We start from the raw sequence: 13,569 nt of genomic DNA, 5'->3' as shown, positions 1-13,569 counted from the left end.
TTCATAACATCTGGCGTTGCTCCTGCAGCGGGTTTGGCACCTAGCGGTGCTTCCAGGACGTAATTCTTCTGTGCAGCAATGAGGATAATCCTCAAGTTACAGACCCAGTCCATGTAGTTTCTACCATCATCTTTCAACTTAGCTTTCTCTAGGAACGCATTAAAATTCAACGGAACAACAACACGGGCCATCTATCTGCAACAACATAGACATGCAAAATACTATCAGGTACTAAGTTCATGATAAATTAAAGTTCAATTAATCAAATTACTTAAGAACTCCCACTTAGATAGACATCCCTCTAATCATCCAAGTGATCACGTGATCCATATCAACTAAACCATGTCTGATCATCACGTGAGATGGAGTAGTTTTCAATGGTGAACATCACTATGTTGATCATATCTACTATATGATTCACGCTCGACCTTTCGGTCTCAGTGTTCCGAGGCCATATCTGCATATGCTAGGCTCGTCAAGTTTAACCCGAGTATTATGCATGTGCAAAACTGGCTTGCACCCATTGTATGTGAATGTAGAGCTTATCACACCCGATCATCACATGGTGTCTCGGCACGACGAACTTTCGCAACGGTGCATACTCAGGAGAACACTTGTACCTTGAAATTTAGTGAGAGATCATCTTATAATGCTACCGCCGAACTAAGAAAAATAAGATGCATAAAAGATAAACATCACATGCAATCAATATAAGTGATATGATATGGCCATCATCATATTGTGCCTTTGATCTCCAGCTCCAAAGCACCGTCATGATCACCATCGTCACCGGCGCAACACCTTGATCTCCATCGTAGCATTGTTGTCGTCTCGCCAACTATTGCTTCTACGACTATCGCTACCGCTTAGTGATAAAGTAAAGCAATTACATGGCGATTGCATTTCATACAATAAAGCGACAACCATATGGCTCCTGCCAGTTGCCGATAACTCCGTTACAAAACATGATCATCTCATACAATAAAATTTAGCATCATGCCTTGACCATATCACATCACAACATGCCCTGCAAAAACAAGTTAGACGTCCTCTACTTTGTAGTTGCAAGTTTTACGTGGCTGCTACGGGCTGAGCAAGAACCGTTCTTACCTACGCATCAAAACCACAACAATTTTTCGTCAAGTATTTGCTGTTTTAACCTTCACAAGGACCGGGCGTAGCCACACTCGATTCAACTAAAGTTGGAGAAACTGACACCCGCCAGCCACCTGTGTGTGAAGCACGTTGGTAGAACCAGTCTCGCGTAAGCGTACGCGTAATGTCGGTCCGGGCTGCTTCATCCAACAATACCGCTGAATCAAAGTACGACATGCTGGTAAGCAGTATGACTATTATCGCCCACAACTCACTTGTGTTCTACTCGTGCATAATACATCTGCGCATAAACCTGGCTCAGATGCCACTGTTGGGAATGTAGTAATTTCAAAAAAATTCCTACGCACACGCAAGATCATGGTGATGCATAGCAACGAGGGGAGAGTGTTGTCTACGTACCCTTGTAGACCGTAAGCGGAAGCGTTATGACAACGCGGTTGATGTAGTCGTACGTCTTCACAATCGACCGATCCTAGCACTGAAGGTACGACACCTCCGCGATCTACACACGTTCGGCTCGGTGACGTCCCACGAACTCACGATCCAGTAGAGTGTCGGGGACGAGCTTCGTCAGCATGACGGCGTGATGACGGTGATGATGAAGCTACCGGCGCAGGGCTTCGCCTAAGCACTACGACGATATGACCGAGGTGGATTATGATGGAGGGGGGCACCGCACACGGCTAAGAGATCAAGGATCAACTTGTATGTCTATGGGGTGCCCCCCTCCCCCGTATATAAAGGAGTTGAGGAGGGGGAGGAGGCCGGCCTCCTAGGTGCGCCCCAAGGGGAGTCCTACTCCCACAGGGAGTAGGATTCCCCCTTCCCTAGTTGGATTAGGAGAGAAGGAAGGGGGAGGAAGGAGGAAGGAAAGGGGGGCCGGCCCCCTTGCCAATTCGGATTGGGCTTGGGGGGCGCCCCCTCCTTTGCTCCCTTCTCCTCTCTCCCACTATGGCCCAATAAGGCCCATATACCTCCCGAGGGGTTCCGATAACCTCCCGGTACTCCGGTATATGCCCGATCTCACCCGAAACCATTCCCATGTCCAAATATAATCGTCCAATATATTGATCTTTATGTCTCGACCATTTCAAGATTCCTCGTTGTCGGTGTTCTGGGAACGGGGGTCCCCAGACTTGCCTGCCTGCGGCCCACGGCGTGGCTCCACCAGCGGGCCCGTCCGGTCCATCTTCACCAGCAAGCACTCAAGATCCTCGCGAGGGGCCAAGCCTCACGAGGCGGACGACACAAGACCTCCTCAGGAGCGGCCTCACCAGGCTGGCTCGCGAGGGGCGGAGAGATCAAGGCAAGGCAAACCTCGTGAGGTTCTCATGACGTGAGCCATGACGACCAAGGCCAGGCGGGCGCCAGGCGGGCACCAGCGCGCACAGTGTCCTTGCTTCCTCTTTGGTGTTAAGGAGGCAAGCGCAGGCGAGGAGTTCCGAGGCATCAGGCAAAGGTTTCCATATCGGTGCAACGAGACCAAGACCAGCAGGACGACAAGACGGAGGTCACTGTGGAGCCCAAGACGACGTCACCACCAGAGCCTTTGGCAGGCGAAGACTAATTTTGTCAGGATAAGCTGTACTAGCTGCCCCCTTTCAAATTGGCCGTTGTTGGCTCCCTTCCCGCTCAATATTTGGGAAGAGGACCAGGGCCTCTATAAATAGGGTTAGCCACCACAGTAGAGGGCATCGGATCCTCACCTACCAGAACTCACTCGAGTGATCCTCACACCCACCAAGCACAAGAACACCTCACCTCAGGAGGCTGTTCTTCCCCTTGTACTGTTCATCCTCGGCCCAAGAGGCAATCCACCACCACCACACTGGAGTAGGGTATTACACCACAACGGTGGCCCAAACCAGTATAAATCTTGTGTCTCGTGTCTTGAGGGTTCATCGTGCTTAGCCTAGAGATCGTGAAGCGTGTGAGGGCGTGATCGGTAAGGGGGAGATCTTCGCGCGCACCCCCAGTGTTCGAACCTTAAGAGTTTTGCCAAAACCCCAAATCCGACATTTGGCGCGCCAGGTAGAGGTGCGCCGGAGTTTTCCTTCCGTCGATCCGCTCTACGCCGCCGCTGCGCTCCGCCCCCATGGCAAGCGCAGCGCTTCCCGCTCCCGCGACCGATGCCAGCGACGGAGCCAGGGGCTCCAGGCCCTTGCTCCCGCCTTGCGGCGGGTGCAGTGGCCACCCAAGTTCAAGCCGGAGATGCCACCGCGTTACGACGGCGTGGCGGATCCGGTGGCTTTCCTGCTAGCATACGAGGAAGCCGTCCTCAAGGCCGGGGGTGACGACAAGGTCATGGCCAACTGGCTTCCCATGGCCCTGACCGGCATGCCGCGCGCCTGGCTGCTCAACCTCCCCGGATCCACAGCGACATCTTGGGAGGAGCTGCGCGATCTCTTCGTCGCGCGCTTCGCGGCACCGGCACCCCACGCGGTCGCGGCCCTCCTCGGCAGCTCGCAAGCATCGCCCTCGGATCGTCACATCAAGCCGTTCCTTCGCCATATCGGCGCCACTTCCAAGCGCCCGGGGGCTCCACCGGGCTGGGCCACGCCCGAGGCTGACCTCACCTTCGACTCAGGGGATCACCCCGTCTCCACCACCAGCTCGGGTATGCTCCCAATGCTTTGCACTCCCACCATCTACAACGTGGCCATCACCAAGACCCTCATCGACAGCGGCGCCGGCCTTAACGTGCTCTCCGTGGAGGCCTTCGGCCTCCTTCACGTACCACTCGAGCGGCTCCGCCTCAACAAGCCTTTCTCAGGAGTTGGCGGCGGCACCGCCCACTCCCTGGGGCAGATCCGCCTTCCTGTCACCTTCGGCACGCGCGATAATTACCGCACCGAGCTGGTCGGCTTTGACATCGCCCGCATCAGCCTCCCATACAACGCCATCCTCGGGTACCCAGCTTTGGCCCAGTTTATGGCAGGAACCCATCCGGCTTACAACCTCATGAAGATGCCTGGGAGCAAGGGCATCCTCACCATCGAGGGGACACCAAGGAGGCCCTGGTGGCACTCAAGCTTGCCCTCAAGACCGCCGCGGTGGCACAGCTCACCGGCGCGGGCGCCTCCGAGGCCAAGGGAGCCGCACCAACCAAGAAGAAGCAGCTGTTCACCCAAGACAAGGCAGAAACCAAGCAGGTTCCGGTCGATAAGGACGGGTCCTCAGGAGCCACCTTTACCATAGGTGCCGACCTCGACCCTGACCGGGAGGAAGCGTTGGTGAAGTTCTTGCACGCAAACAAGGAGATATTCGCATGGGAACCCAAACAGCTGGTGGGGGTCCCGAGAGAGGTGATTGAGCATCACTTAAAAGTGTGCCCCAATGTGCGCCCCGTGAAGCAGAGGGCGAGTCGACAGTCCACGGAGAAGCAGGCCTTCATCGTCCAAGAAACCCGCAAGCTGGAGGCCGCGGGTGCCATTCGCGAGGTTCGGTACCCCGAGTGGTTGGCGAACCCCGTTGTTGTGCCAAAGAAAGGCGGGAAGGAGCGCATGTGTGTCGACTTCACCAACCTCAACAAGGCCTGCCCCCAAGATCCGTTCCCGCTTCCACGCATTGACCAGATCGTCGACTCCACCGCCGAGTGCGATTTGCTGTGCTTCCTGGATGCGTTCTCGGGCTACCACCAGATCAAGATGGCGGTAGAAGATGTGGAGAAGACCGCCTTCCTGACCCCGTGTGGGGTGTACTGCTATACTTGCATGCCTTTCGGACTGCGCAACGCGGGAGCGACCTTTCAGCGGCTGATGCACATCGCCTTAGGGCGGCAGCTCGGGAGAAACGCGGAGGCCTCCGTCGACGACATTGTGGTGAAGTCTCGGGAGGCGAGAACCTTGATCCAAGACCTGGAGGAGACCTTCTCAAGCCTGCGCCAGGTGAACTTGCGACTCAACCCGGAGAAGTGCGTGTTCGTTGTCCCTTCCGGCAAGCTACTGGGTTTTCTCGTATCCCCCAGAGGGATCGAGGCGAACCTAGAAAAGGTCAAGGCAATCGAAGACATGAGCCCACCCCAGACCCTCAAAGAGATGCAGAAGCTTGCCGGTCGTGTGACTGCGTTGGGGCGCTTTATCTCCAAGCCGGGAGAGCGTGCCCTACTGTTCTTCAAGCTAATGAAGAAGAAGGGCCCATTCGAGTGGACTCCGGAGGCCGACCAAGCATTCCAAGACCTCAAGAGATACCTAACCAGCCCTCCAGTGATGGTAGCGCCTCGACCCCTCGAGCCCTTGGTGCTCTACCTGTCTGCCACACCCTACTCCGCCAGCGCAGCACTGGTAGCCCTCAGAGAAGAGCGCCAGGTTAAGGGCCCGTCAAGTGGAACCACCGGGCCGGGCGGAGCGGCGCGGCACTAAGGCGAAGATCCTGCAGTAGCGACTGCTTCGGCAGACCACCAAGCCCCTGAAGCCGAAGACCCCGAAGAGACACCTCAACCCTCGGAAGCCGAGGGCTCCGTCAGCTCTCCTGCCCTCGTCGAGCACCCGGTGTATTTCGTTAGCACAGTGTTGCGGGATGCGAGGGCACGATACCCCATGCCTCAGAAGATCCTACTCGCGCTCCTGGTGGCCTCGCGCAAGATGCGCCACTACTTCCAGGGTCATCCCATCAAGGTCGTCTTGGCTTACCCACTGGAAAGAGTGCTCAGGAGCCCCAATTTTGCGGGACGAGTCCCTGAATCGAATATCGAGCTGCAAGCGTTTGACTTGGAGTTCAGCACGACTAGGGTCATCAAGGGGGCTATGCTCGCAGACTTTGTTGCGGAATGGACCGACGCCCCAGAGCTCGAAGATGGCGAGGACCAATCCCTGTCTCCAGGAAGCGAAGCGCCGGACGGCAGGGTCATGTACTTCGACGGCGCATTCTCACGCCAGGGCACGGGGGCTGGAGCGGTGCTCATCTCACCCACCCAGGACAAGCTCTACTACGCCATGCAACTCTGCTTCCAACAGGGCGAGAAGGTCTCCAATAACATAGCAGAGTACGAGGGCCTCATAGCTGGCCTCAGGGCTGCGGTGGCCCTGGGAGTGAGGCGTCTCACCATCAAGGGCGACTCGCAGCTCCTCGTCAACTTCTCCAACAAGGTATATGAGCCAAAGGACGAGCACATGGAGGCATACCTCGCGGAGGTGCGCAAGATGGAGAAGCAGTTCTCGGGTCTGGAATTACAGCATGTGCCCCGTGGCACCAACAAGGAAGCCGACGACATCACCAGAAGAGCATCCAAGCGGCTACCCCAAGAGCCTGGCGTCTTTGAGGAGCGGCTCTTCAAGCCATCAGCAACGCCGCCGCTCTCAAGAACAGCGCTGCCTCGTGAGGAGCTCCCTCAACCACCTGCCTCAGGAGCCCCGGCCTACGGCCCGACCTCGAGAGCGTGGTTGCTCTTGGCGCTCGAACCTCAGGAGGGGTGCTGGATCAAGGAGTTCAAGGAATACCTGACGCAAGGGATGCTGCCGGAAGAGGAGGAGGACATGGAGCGTGTAGCCCGACAAGCCACGGCGTACTGCGGCCAAATGACGTTTCCCTACGTTGCATCTCCAGGGAGCAAGGAAGAGAGCCGCTGACCGACATACACGGCGGGGATTGCGGGCACCACTCGTCGTCGCAGACCCTCGTCGGCAAGGTGTTTCGTAGTGGATTCTACTGGCCCACGGCACTCAGCGACGCGACTGAGCTGGTGAGGTCCTGCGAGGCCTGCCAGTTCCACGCCAAGCAGATTCATCAGCCGGCTCAGGGCCTCCAGCACATCCCACTCTCATGGCCATTCGCGGACTGGGGGCTGGACATCTTGGGCCCATTCCCTCGAGCGCCTGGGGGCTACCGCTACCTCTATGTCGCCATCGACAAGTTCACCAAGTGGGCGGAGGTGGAGGCCGTCCGCACCATCCCAGCTGGCTCCGCGGTCAAGTTCATCAGGGGTCTCGTGAGCCGTTTCGGGGTCCCCAACCACATCATCACCTTTAACGGCTCGCAGTTCACTAGTAATCTCTTCAAGACATATTGTGCTAACCTTGGAACGCAGATCTGCTACGCTTCGGTGGCGCACCCCAGGAGCAATGGTCAGGCCGAACGCGCCAACGCAGAGGTCCCGAGGGGCCTCAAGACCAGGACCTTCAAGAAGAAGCTCAAGGCCTGCGGTAGGGGCTGGCACGACGAGCTCCAGTCCGTGCTGTGGTCCATCCACACCACCGCCACCAAGCCAACGGGTGAGACCCCGTTCTTCCTCGTCTACGGAGCAGAAGCGGTTCTCCCTCACGAGGTCAAACATCGCTCCGCGCGGGTCCTGGCGTTCGATGAGGCGCAGCAGGACGCCATGTGGGGGATGGACCTCGTGCTGGGGGAGGAACGCCGCCGTGAAGCCGCGCTACGAGCGGCAAGGTATCAGCAGGCGCTGCGGCGGTACCACTGCCGCAACATCCGCTCCAGGACGCTCGAGGTGGGTGACCTCGTCCTAAGGCGGGTGCTCTCCAGGGAAGGGTTGCATAAGCTCTCACCCATGTGGGAGGGCCCATTTCGGGTCGCCCATGTCTCCAGGCCTGGCGCCGCGCGCCTGGAGACGTAGGACGGGATCCCCGTCCAGAACGCCTGGAACATCCAGCACCTCCGGAAGTTCTACCCATGAAGAAAGGCCTAGCGCCTGTGAAGAAGGCCCAGTGCCTGTGAAGGTCTCCGCTTGTGACACTCTCACGTAATAATGAGTGGGGTTGTACACGCCCCGGAGTCTCAGGAGAGCCGCCCTCGGGCCTCTGGGGCTCCCTCCCACGTCCTAGTGGCAGCACTTAGCTCCGCGCTGGTGAGAAGACCTGAAGACTAGACTAGGTGCCGGACGCGGCTTTTCATTTGCTTTCCGTAGTTGGCTCGCCCCTCTTTAATTGAAGTTTGCTTCTGGAGGTCACCGTGGAGCCCAAGACGGCGTCACCACCAGAGCCTTTGGCAGGCGAAGACTACTTTTGTCAGGATAAGCTATACTAGCTGTCCCCTTTCAAATTGGCCATTGTTGGCTCCCTTCCCGCTCAATATTTGGGAAGAGGACCAGGGCCTCTATAAATAGGGTTAGCCACCACAGTAGAGGGCATCGGATCCTCACCTACCAGAACTCATTCGAGCGATCCTCACACCCACCAAGCACAAGAACACCTCACCTCAGGAGGCTATTCTTCCCCTTGTACTGTTCATCCTCAGCCCAAGAGGCAATCCACCACCACCACACTGGAGTAGGGTATTACACCACAACGGTGGCCCGAACCAGTATAAATCTTGTGTCTCGTGTCTTGAGGGTTCATCGTGCTTAGCCTAGAGATCGTGAAGCGTGTGAGGGCGCGATCGGTAAGGGGGAGATCTTCGCGCGCACCCCAGTGTTCGAACCTTAAGGGTTTTGCTAGAAACCGAAATCCGACATTTGGCGCGCCAGGTAGGGGTGCGTCGGAGTTTTCCTTCTATCGATCCGCTCTACGCCACCACCGCGCTCCGCCCCCATGGCAAGCGCAGCGCTTGCCGCTCCCGCGACCAATGCCAGCGACGGAGCCAGGGGGCTCCGGGCCCTTGCTCCCGCCTTGCGACGGGTGTAGTGGCCACCCAAGTTCAAGCCAGAGATGCCACCGCGTTACGACGGCGTGGCGGATCCGGTGGCTTTCCTGCTAGCGTACGAGGAAGCCGTCCTCAAGGCCGGGGGCGACGACAAGGTCATGGCCAACTGGCTTCCCATGGCCCTGACCGGCGTGCCGCGCACCTGGCTGCTCAACCTCCCCGGATCCACAGTGGCATCTTGGGAGGAGCTGCGCAATCTCTTCGTCGCGCGCTTCGCGGCACCGGCACCCCACGCGGTCGCGGCCCTTCTCGGCGGCTCGCAAGCACCGCCCTCGGATCGTCACATCAAGTTGTTCCTTCGCCAGATCGGCGCCACTTCCAAGCGCCAGGGGGCTCCACCGGGCTGGGCCGCGCCCGAGGCCGACCTCACCTCCGACTCAGGGGATCACCCCGTCTCCACCGCCAGCTCGGGTATGCTCCCAATGCTTTGCACTCCCACCATCTGCAACGTGGCCATCACCAAGACCCTCATCGACGGCGGCGCCGGCCTTAACGTGCTCTCCATGGAGGCCTTCGGCCTCCTTCACGTACCACTCGAGCGGCTCTACCTCAGCAAGCCTTTCTCAGGAGTTGGCGGCGGCACCGCCCACTCCCTGGGGCAGATCCGCCTTCCTGTCACCTTCGCGCGCGCGGCAATTACCGCACCGAGCTGGTCGACTTCGACATCGCCCGCATCGGCCTCCCGTACAACGCCATCCTCGGGTACCCAGCTCTGGCCCAGTTTATGGCAGCAATCCATTCGGCTTACAACTTCATGAAGAAGTACCGGCGAGTTCGGGCATTTTCCGGAATGGTTCCAGATGAGTTCGGGCATTTTCCGGAGTACCGGGAGGTTACCGGAACCCCCCGGGGAGTCATTGGGCCTTAATGGGCCTTAGTGGGAGAGAGGAGGAGGCGGTCAGGTGGAGGGCGCCCCCCAAGCCCAATCCGAATTGGGTGGGGGCCGGCCCCCCTTTCCTTCTCTCCTTCTCCTTCTTCCTTCTTCTCCTACTCCAACTAAGGAAGGGGGGAAACCTACTCCTACTGGGAGTAGGACTCCTCCCTTGGGCACGCCATGAGAGGGCCGGCCCTCCTCTCCTCTCCTCCATTCCTTTATATACGCGGGAGGGGGCACCCCATAGACACACAAGTTGATTGTTTAGTCGTGTGCGGTGCCCCCCTCCACAGATTTCCACCTCGGTCATATCGTTGCAGTGCTTAGGCGAAGCCCTGCGCCGGTAGCTTCATCATCACCGTCATCACGCCGTCATGCTGACGAAACTCTCCCTCGACCTCAGCTGGATTTAGAGTTCGTGGGACGTCACCGAGCTGAACGTGTGCAGATCGCGGAGGTGCCGTACCTTCAGTGCTAGGATCGGTCGGATCGTGAAGACGTACAACTACATCAACCGCGTTGTCATAACTCTTCCGCTTTCGGTCTACGAGGGTACGTGGACACACTCTCCCCTCTCATTGCTATGCATCTCCTAGATAGATCTTGCATGTGCGTAGGAATTTTTTTGAAATTACTGCGTTCCCCAACAACTACCTCTGTCTAGGTTTATTGGCCCCCTTCGTATTTGTGTCAAATTTTGGCCGTAGATTTGACTAACAAAATATAAGTTGTATGTCACAAAATTTACATTGTTGGATTCATATTAGAAAGAGATTTTTAGTGGTACCATTTTTGTGGTATAAAACTTACTTTTTGGTAGTTAAATCAAAGTACAAAGTTTGACCCAAAATACAAAGGGAACTAATAAACAGGATGGAGGTGGTGATAATTATTGGTGGCTGGTTTGCTTGATGGGTATGTGGTGACTCCCGACGAGTTGTCGGACTGTGGACTGTGATGGTGTCGATCTAGGCCTTGTTCTTAGGCTTGCACCGTCGGTGATGCTCTGGATAGTGCTTTGCGGTACAATGCTTGTGCTGGCTTCGGTGTGGTGGTGGTGTGTTGGGAACGTCATCCCCAACATAGGTGCTCGGTTCTCCCGACAAAATCCATGCTCGACTTTGGTCAGGATAAATGGCGAATGATGCCTTTGGGTGTGTTTTTTCTTGTTGGAGGCGTCACCGAAGGGATTTGACACCTCTCTTAACCTCAAGATATTGTCTCCCGGTGAAAATCGTGTTTGATGGTGGTGCCCTGGTGTCATTACTTCGTTGGAACTATTTTCTTGGAGCCAAATCTTGTGATGGAGCACCATGTCAGTGGTGATGTGGATGTTCTGGACCATGTAGTGATGTGGTGAGCGTTTTCATTGGCGGTGAATTCATTGGCTCGCTCCACAACATCCCCAACGCACCGACCCAAACAACCATACATATGTTAAGCGGGATAGCCGGGTGGGGTCCAAGAAAGATGACCTCCTCTGCTTGGTGGCCAAACATCAGTTGCCCAAACCAGCACATGAGCTGGCACAAACTGGGCTGGCTCCCTGTGTGAAAAATGCCTATCCCCCATGAAACGATACACATAGGGTAAGGGCAAGGGCCGCCAGACGAGGCGGCTTCGCGCGTGGACCATAAGGCTGTAAGCTCGGTGACGAATGCCCATGCCCAATCGGATAACGAGGAGGGCGCCAGGCAGACAACGACGCGAGGTGCCCTCGAGTGCGGATGCCCCCAAGAGGTGGGTACTCCAACAACTTTTATAAGAGTGATACCACTCTCTCATTTTTCACATACCAGGAAAAAAAGAAACAAATAAATAGTAGGACTAATTGTGTAATAGACCTCTTGTGTTCCGGGCTAATTTAGCATGTTGCATGTGGTGCCTCTGCTAGTAGAATGCCCGTATGTTGCTACAAGTTATAATGCATATAAATGAATCAAACAAATGATTAAGGGCGTCTCCAAGATCGAAGCTCATGCTCATTTCTCTTTCATACGTCGTCATGTTCGGACATCAAACGGGCACCCAACGGCCTCCCCAAAATTCAGTTGTGTGGTTAGTCCAGGCTCCCTCAAATCTAGCCCATATGTGAGGGGGAAATGTGGTTGTCCGGACATCTGGCACGTTATCTCCAACACATGGTCCGAACACAATAATATCACCCAACAATGCACCCTTCCCTTTTCCCGCCAATCCCTTCCTTTCCCACTCGGTTTCCCACTGTAGCGGGACATTTCTTGCTGGAGCCCTCTCCTTTAAAAACGGATGACACCCCACCTCACCTTCTCCATGGCACCCTCTGTCCTTCACACAGTACTTCCCCAGGGATCGCCAAGGAGGAGTCCCCCACCACCCGTCAAGCTCTTCGCCCTGATCTTATCCTCCCGTGTTCATGCTGACCCGCCACCACCATCAAGGGGGAGGAGCCGTCACCGCCTGTGACGCCCCGAGCCAAATAAGGCAGGTTCGATGTCTCCAGATCCATTGCCACGTTGTAAAATACAGTTGAATGTCGTGCATTACCACGAAACAAAAATATGATGTCCGTTGTTGGGCATGAAACTGACATGTCACCGTGTCCGTTATTAACTCTTGAAGCATCCAACCAATGAATTTACCCTTGTATCCCAACTAAAACTTGTACGACTTGATGAAAAAAATGAATCGCTCGCCCATGCAATTTGCTAACTTGATGCACTATCTATAATGAAATGCAATTTGCACATTTTCTAAATTAAGAAAATTATTCCGCCCAGACAACCGTAATTGAGCAGACCAGCCCCAACCCCATCCTGCTCACTCTCACCCATCATTCCTATCATAAAAATCAGCTAACTCGTGTTCTAACCAAGCCAGTGATCGCCGCCGCCATGGCAGGCCAATAGCAAGAGACAAGGGCGACAAATCGCCTTCAGATGTTAGCAGCGGGGGGTGGGTTCGTGGGGTGCCTCTTGGGCTGGCCAGCTGAAATCCCACGGGCCGACGGTGGTGGCCGAAGCCATGACGAGGGATGAGGGGGAAGAGAGGGATTGGACTGGATCCCCTCCTTATGCTGCTCTATCCTTGTCGGCGACAGCGGTGTTGAATCGGTAGCGACAACAACGTTGAACCGAGGGGGTGAGCGAAAGGGGGCAGACGTGAAGCAGGGAAGTTTTCTTCTTGTTGTTGAAACGTTTCTTTTTTCGCTCACTGATGGCAACGGGGTACACTTAGGGTGAGGGGGGGGGTCGAGGGAGAGGAAATTTGACGTACCACGATACAACTCATCAACTCACTTTAACAGTAGAGATTTGGTCTTTAGAAATTGATTAGAGATTGACCGTGATTTATTCCTGCCCATAAAAATGTTACCAAATATACAAAAGATTGATTTGATTACAAATTAATAGTAGAGATTTTGTCTTTAGAAATTGATTAGAGATTGACCACGATTTATTCCTTACCAAACATACCAAATATTGATCTGATTTGGTAGATAAAATCAGTTTAAATAGATCGTGGGCTAAACTCTGGTCAAATATATTGGTGGAATAAAAAACGGTGGAGGAGGATTAACTGGAGTGGAGGCGACGTTATCAAACATTGATTCCTTTTAGTAAATGTTGCTTAGTGTTATCAAACATTGATTCCTTTCTATAGATTTGGTCTTTAAAGATTGATTAGAGATAAATCATGATTGATTACTTTTCATAACAATATTATTAAATTGGGTAGATCAAAATCATAGTAAGTAGACCACTGGGCTAAAAACCAAATTTAGTAAATTGTTGGGATAGAGGGTGATTTAATAGGAATGAAAGTGACACTACCAACTTACCATGGTGTATAGGTCTCTGTGTATATTGCTATAGTATGTCGAGCACAAAATAATAGGTTGGTCATAGAAAAAATGAAACAGAAAAAAAGAAACCAAAAAATGAAAGAGAAAAAAAATTAAAAACAAAAACACGCACACGCGTCAAATGGGATGACCAACTTTGATTATA

The sequence above is a fragment of the Aegilops tauschii genome, chromosome 1 (genome assembly GCF_002575655.3).
Source record: "Aegilops tauschii subsp. strangulata cultivar AL8/78 chromosome 1, Aet v6.0, whole genome shotgun sequence".
NCBI classification, from domain to species: domain Eukaryota; kingdom Viridiplantae; phylum Streptophyta; class Magnoliopsida; order Poales; family Poaceae; genus Aegilops; species Aegilops tauschii.
Note: the sequence above shows the minus strand (reverse complement) of the source record.